Source organism: Leguminivora glycinivorella, chromosome 13, assembly GCF_023078275.1.
Source record: "Leguminivora glycinivorella isolate SPB_JAAS2020 chromosome 13, LegGlyc_1.1, whole genome shotgun sequence".
NCBI classification, from domain to species: Eukaryota; Metazoa; Arthropoda; class Insecta; order Lepidoptera; family Tortricidae; genus Leguminivora; species Leguminivora glycinivorella.
The window spans coordinates 4,926,285-4,932,284 of NC_062983.1; the positions used below are offsets into that span (position 1 = coordinate 4,926,285).

Here is a 6,000-nt window from a genome sequence, read left to right on the forward strand (position 1 = left end):
ATGTATTGAATATTTTGTATTGAGTATTTAAGGGCATTTATTTGTGTGATGAGCACAGATATTTGTTTCTGAGTCATGGACGTTTTCTAATATTATATTATATCGTTGTACGAGTACCCACATTACAAGCCTTCTTAACACTTTCGCTTCCACCGCTCGTAGAAGCTAGCCGATTACATGTTTCCCCGTATGTAGCGAAAATCTGTGTTTCGAAAGTGTAAGCTTACCGTCGGGCTCAGTCAATCTGTGTTCGAATGCCCTATTTATTTATTTTACCAGCCAGCTTAGGCCATCAAGTTTAAAAAATCGTGAAATTTCTTTTCACTCTTGCGGATAAAATGCAGTTTTTTCATCCATTTTTCAAGAATCAATGAAAATGCTCTCTTTCTCACACCAGTGTGGTGCTATACAAGTGCGGAAAAGACAAATTTAAACACGTTTTAAATTAGAGTAGCGGAGTGGCTCGCTCGTTAGCCCGAGTACATCACATGAGACTCGAGAGTTGTCCAATTTGTGCGGCAGCGATTTCACAAATCGCAAAATTCTGCAGCTACAACTTGAGCGGGATTCTGATTTGAAAATGATTTTAAAATTGTTACAAAGAAAATGAAAAATGAAAATGAAATATTTAATGGAAATGAAATATTTATTTTTGAAGTAGGCATATTACAATGCGCATATGAACGTCAAATAAAGCTACGCCGGCTCTAACCCTACGCCTCAGCCTCGAGAAGATTTCAGTCCCCCCTGTTGGGCCCTCCCAGCCAGCAGTAGCATAGGGTATCCACTATGGGACCGGCAAGAAACTCGACGGACCACTTCTTTTCAGAACATCGATAAAACATGTCCCAAACAGTGTTCAAAGACCAACTGAAACCCATGTTGCTTAAAAAGGCAAAATGACTTTTGAATACTACCTACCAATGTACCAATATAATTCCATATTCAGTGTACCTACCTAAGTATTTACTTAATTTCATGTTAAAATACAGCGTGTGGATTCCATACGGGCGAATAATTTATCCAGTTATAGTATCTGATGATACGAATTGTATAGGATAATCATTTTGTTAAAAAGTGTTATTAATTAAGAGTAATTAATTTTTGAAATCTGGCCCAGCAGCAACGTACACCATCCAATTAATTTGACATGACATAAACGTCATGTCGTAATGACTTTTAGGTAGGTACGCTAATTGATGTGGACATAATACATTGCGTGCTGAATTATTATGTATGAAAAAAAAATTCTCATCTATTAAAAAAAAAAAAACATCTAGTTAGGCTCCTCAGGTTCGATACTAATCGTCATTAAGATATTCGCCCGTATGGAATACACACACTGTATATCTTTTTTTCAAGGTTTTGTAAGTAATTTGTGTGTTTGGAATAATTGGAAACTTAAATTTTGCATCCTTGTTTTTTTCTTTTTTTTTAATTATAATTATGTAAGTACTTAGTAGTCGTTTTGTATCACCGTCTCAACCCGGGCAGGCTGAAAATCAGCGCTGAAACCACGCCGGAAGGTGAGGCTCCAGCACATAGCTGAGACTGTCCACTAAACTTGTCACGTATATGGTTTACTCGGCTAATTCCGAAATTCGGGATATTCCGAAAATTACTAATATCTACTAAACGCGGCTACATAATTTGCTCTGGCAACGCACCCTATGACGTTCAAGTATCTCCCTCCCAGCGTAAGTTGGCTTGAGACGCTAGCGGCGAAACTACGCTTGTGGCGCATCAGATTAGTGAGCGAGTGAAAAATTCCCGCTTTTTTGTCATTCGGAATTAGACGACCATCTCTAACTCTGTACTTTGGTGAGTAAATGAATTGACTGCCTTTGTGTTCGAGAGATTTTCGTTTTTTAGCCATTTTAAATCGGCTTAAACTATTCTAGCTTGAATTTTATTACATTTTCAGATTTACCCGACGTGGGGAATTCCGTGTCACAAAGTGTACCGGAATTACCCGACCTTGTTTTCTCAAAGTAATAGCCAGTGGTTCTCAAACAAACAAAATTAAGTTCTTTTGTTATTCGGATATAACGATTCCAAAATATAAATTACAGTACATTTGCCTTCAGGTCCGTTCGGTGAATTTCAACGAAGCACGTGTGTCATCAACATGGATTGATAAAGGCCTAGGAGGTCTTCTACCTAAGTTTATGTGCATTACTTGCGTTTTTTTCAAGGTTAAAGACTAACGGCTTGCTTATTGCACGGTTGTTGTGAGGTAGTATTCATAAACCCATTTTAACAGCACAATAACAAATATGCACTTGATGAACTGTTTAGGCTTATTATGTTGGCATTATTGACAAATCATAGACAAAAACGTGGCTGAACTTTAAATTAAAAAAAAGTTTGACAGCCATTTGACAGCCGCTCTAGAAGGGAAATCGTAAATTTAGAAACTAGATGGATGGTGTTATTGTTTTATTTAACCTGTGATCTGAATTCATATTAATATTTCAATAGGAATAGCGTCTGTGGCACATTCATAAATAAGATCGTGTGACGGGCGATTTTATTTTAACCTCGGCGACCGGCGACCGGCGACCACCATACAATTGATACAATCCGCGCGTTGTAAGCCTTTTCAACATTGACACTATAATATAATCCGCATCTATAATCGATGAAGGCAAACCAGGTAAGCTTACATCGTTTTTTATATTTATTTCTTAACATACACTGTTATAATTATAACGGTGAGAGTAGTGTCACTTGTCAGTCATGTTTAAGTATGAACTTGAGTTGAAGGATACCGATACCTACTCTAATAGTAATAAATCAAACCTGCTTGTGGTTATTTTGTTCATAGTAATATTATAACTGGGAAAGTGTTGTTTGTCCGTCTTTCACGGCAAAACGGAGACAAATTGACGTGATTGTGGAAATAGGAAATCTTTCTAACGCGAGCGAAGCCGCCGGCAAAAGCTAGTAGGTACATACGTGTCTTGATGTAGTTTAGTCGTGAACAAAACTAAAATGTAATTAGGTTACCTGTGTTATTTTGCTATAAAGAACGTTAATAAGATTGTCTTCTGTACTGTGGAGTATACTCTCCTATAACCCTAGTTTGGGCACTTGTCTACCAGACATTGCCTGTGTCATGCAAAACTTTTTGTTTCTTTTTAAATAAATTTACTTAATAGTTATTTCAAACTCTCAAACAAAGAGTAGCCTAGCCATTTTCAGTTCTCTATTGCTTATGTACCATTTCAAAATGATACTATTCCTATTTTGATATAAAACTATGTACAATGAGTTCTCATGATAGTATTAATTAGTCAGAGAGCCTATTAAATGAAATTGCATTGTACAATCTATCCGTTAAAATTATGACTATCACATAATAGTTAAAAATTAAAGAAAAACATGTTCATTAAAAATATTTTATTTATGTCTGATGTGTCTTTTTCAGATTCTGACAATTCCATCTTCAGCTTGGGACTGAGCAGCAGCAGCAGAGGGAGGCAGCAAACTGTAACAAATAAAAACTATAACTACCATGATTTTCAGCAAATGTAAATAAATATTTTTAATAAGAGGAATGTCTACTTTAATTTTCCTAAAATAAACATTATGATTTGTTTTATTTGCCTAGTTGAAATGTACATTACATATATTTTTTATATGAAAAATGTATGTAAAAATGTCATTTGAACTCACTCCAGTTGGTTAGTGAAGTGAGTAGGTAGTAATCATTTATCTATTATTGCAAATTTCATAGGTCATAGTAATTCTATTCTACTTATACACTGGGATATGGACTAGAATCTAACATTTTGTCCTTGCCTGATGCATGGCAGCAAGTCAAATGTGACACGGACAGGCTAAATGGAAATGAATATTAAAGGAAGCTCAGGTAACATATAAAATTATATACAAATAGGTACATCCATGAGTGTAAAATGTACCTAAACCATACATTTTTGTGCTAGGTTCCTTTGAATATTATATTGTAGAATTAAATAATTACCGGAGTAACATAAAGGACAGTTGAGTGGCAGTAAAAACTACAAAGGTACTTACCTATATTATTTGTGATGGTCGGCGGGGTGGTTTCATACTGATATGATAAATTAGTAGGAAAGTAGCTAACCTCTGGCGATGAGATATGGGAAAAAATTGGTATTCCGTATCTAATTTAGTGCTTATATATTTCAACATGTTTAAATCATGATTATGAATAGGTAAGTAATACAAACATTTTACCTGTGATGACTTTCTTCACTTGATGGCGAAATTGGACACAACTTTTCCAATAACATGCCAGCATAGGTTGCATCGCTTCATTAAAAGTTTCATTACTGCCAGACAATATTTTTACCTGAAAGTAAATTATAAATTACTGATAAAAATATAATTATAATAAAATAATTTGATTTGTCCCTATATTGAAAGTAGTAAATTGTTATTTTTAATTAACATCAGGCTGCAAAACATGAGATATTATATATTTCAACATTATAATTTTGCAGCTTACTTATCAAACAAACACTGCAGTATATCTACAGGTAAAAACATGAGGGTGACTGTAATGCAAATACAATAGGATAGTTATTCATCTCCAGGTGGAGACCATATTATTATGCTTTTGATACCACCTTACTAAGCTAAGGTATCTTATATTTAACCTGGTTGCTGTAGAAATAACTTAAATTTAAGTGGTCTAGCACAACCGTGCGTTCTCACGCGCGAGTCCTTTCCTATATCTAGTACGATTTGAAGTACATATGGAAAGCCTGGTAAGAGACGTCGGCAAGTAAGTAATGAAAACTAAAGGGTTTACATACCTATTTCTACCACCTCGCCTCTGAACTATTTCCCTATATAATGCACTTTTTCTTCGACACGATCAAAAGTCTGTTAGATCCTTCAATTTAGGTATATAAGTAGACCGCATTGCACACAACACATATTATTTTGGTTTTGCGCCACTTCATAATAATTTTAGCTTGTCAATTTAATTAAACATAATACATTTTTCTGAGAAAATGTAAGAACAGGCAACAAACACTCGTTTCAGAGGGTTCATATCAGTTCATGAGTTGCTGTCAAAAACCAGCTGATGTGAGGCGGCCATCTTGTATATTAGAGATAAAATCCCGTTAAACTGGGGTCGAGCTCATTTTAAAATTTCGAGGATTTACACAAGAGATGATGCACTGTTTAGCGCTAATGTGCGTTTATGAATAAGGTTTTTTGACATCCGCACATCAACAACGTTTTAAATAGGTTGTAACTTTTTATGAATAAGGCCGTAAGGCTTTAATATGTGGATTTTTATTAAGTAGGTACCTACATTATCATAAGGCGACCCCTTGGAAACTATTGATGGTGGATATAAATGTGTCATTAAAGTTTGAGTACCACAGATTCCTGATCGGGTAAATCCGAAATAAAAGCTTGACAAATACATGTATAAGTACTCATATACGCCAAATCGAGTAAAAGGAGCAGGGAGGGTAATTTCAATCAAAAAAGTAATATGTTTCTTATGCGAAATACACATAAAACTCGTTTTCAAGTGTATTCGGACGATTTACCCGAACCAATTCGGAATTGCACGTTTGCAACGAAAAAACAAACTAGATTTGAAATACTTTTAAAAATCTTACATTATTTATGAAAAATTCTGTAATCCATTGTTAGGCTATTCCATCTAGGAAGTGTGTTATTCACTATTTCCGTCTAAAAACTTTGCTACACTGACTGGTTCATGGAAACACATACCTACACCTTATCAACTAGTGCAAAAATCATTCGGAAATACCCTAGTGCACCTTACCTAGATTTTAGGTTAAATTTCCTTGTAAATATTGTATAGGTTACATATAACATATAACTTTAAGATATATTATAAGGTACAGATTGTAGCGATCATGTTGTGACAATAAATCATTTATCTGTCTATATATAAAGTCAAAACCGATAAGTGTGTTGTAAGGGAAAGTGTTCTCATTTGGCTTGTTTAGATTAGACTCATCA

At 34.8% G+C, this 6,000-nt stretch overlaps 1 long non-coding RNA gene across 1 annotated transcript; it reads left to right on the forward strand.

Moving 5' to 3' along the window:
• Positions 1 to 2,252: 2,252 nt before the first annotated feature.
• Positions 2,253 to 3,550, forward strand: LOC125233002. The gene is made up of 2 exons (XR_007177811.1): positions 2,253 to 2,656; positions 3,431 to 3,550. It is a non-coding gene; the product is annotated as an uncharacterized LOC125233002 (long non-coding RNA).
• The last annotated feature ends 2,450 nt before the right edge of the window (positions 3,551 to 6,000 follow it).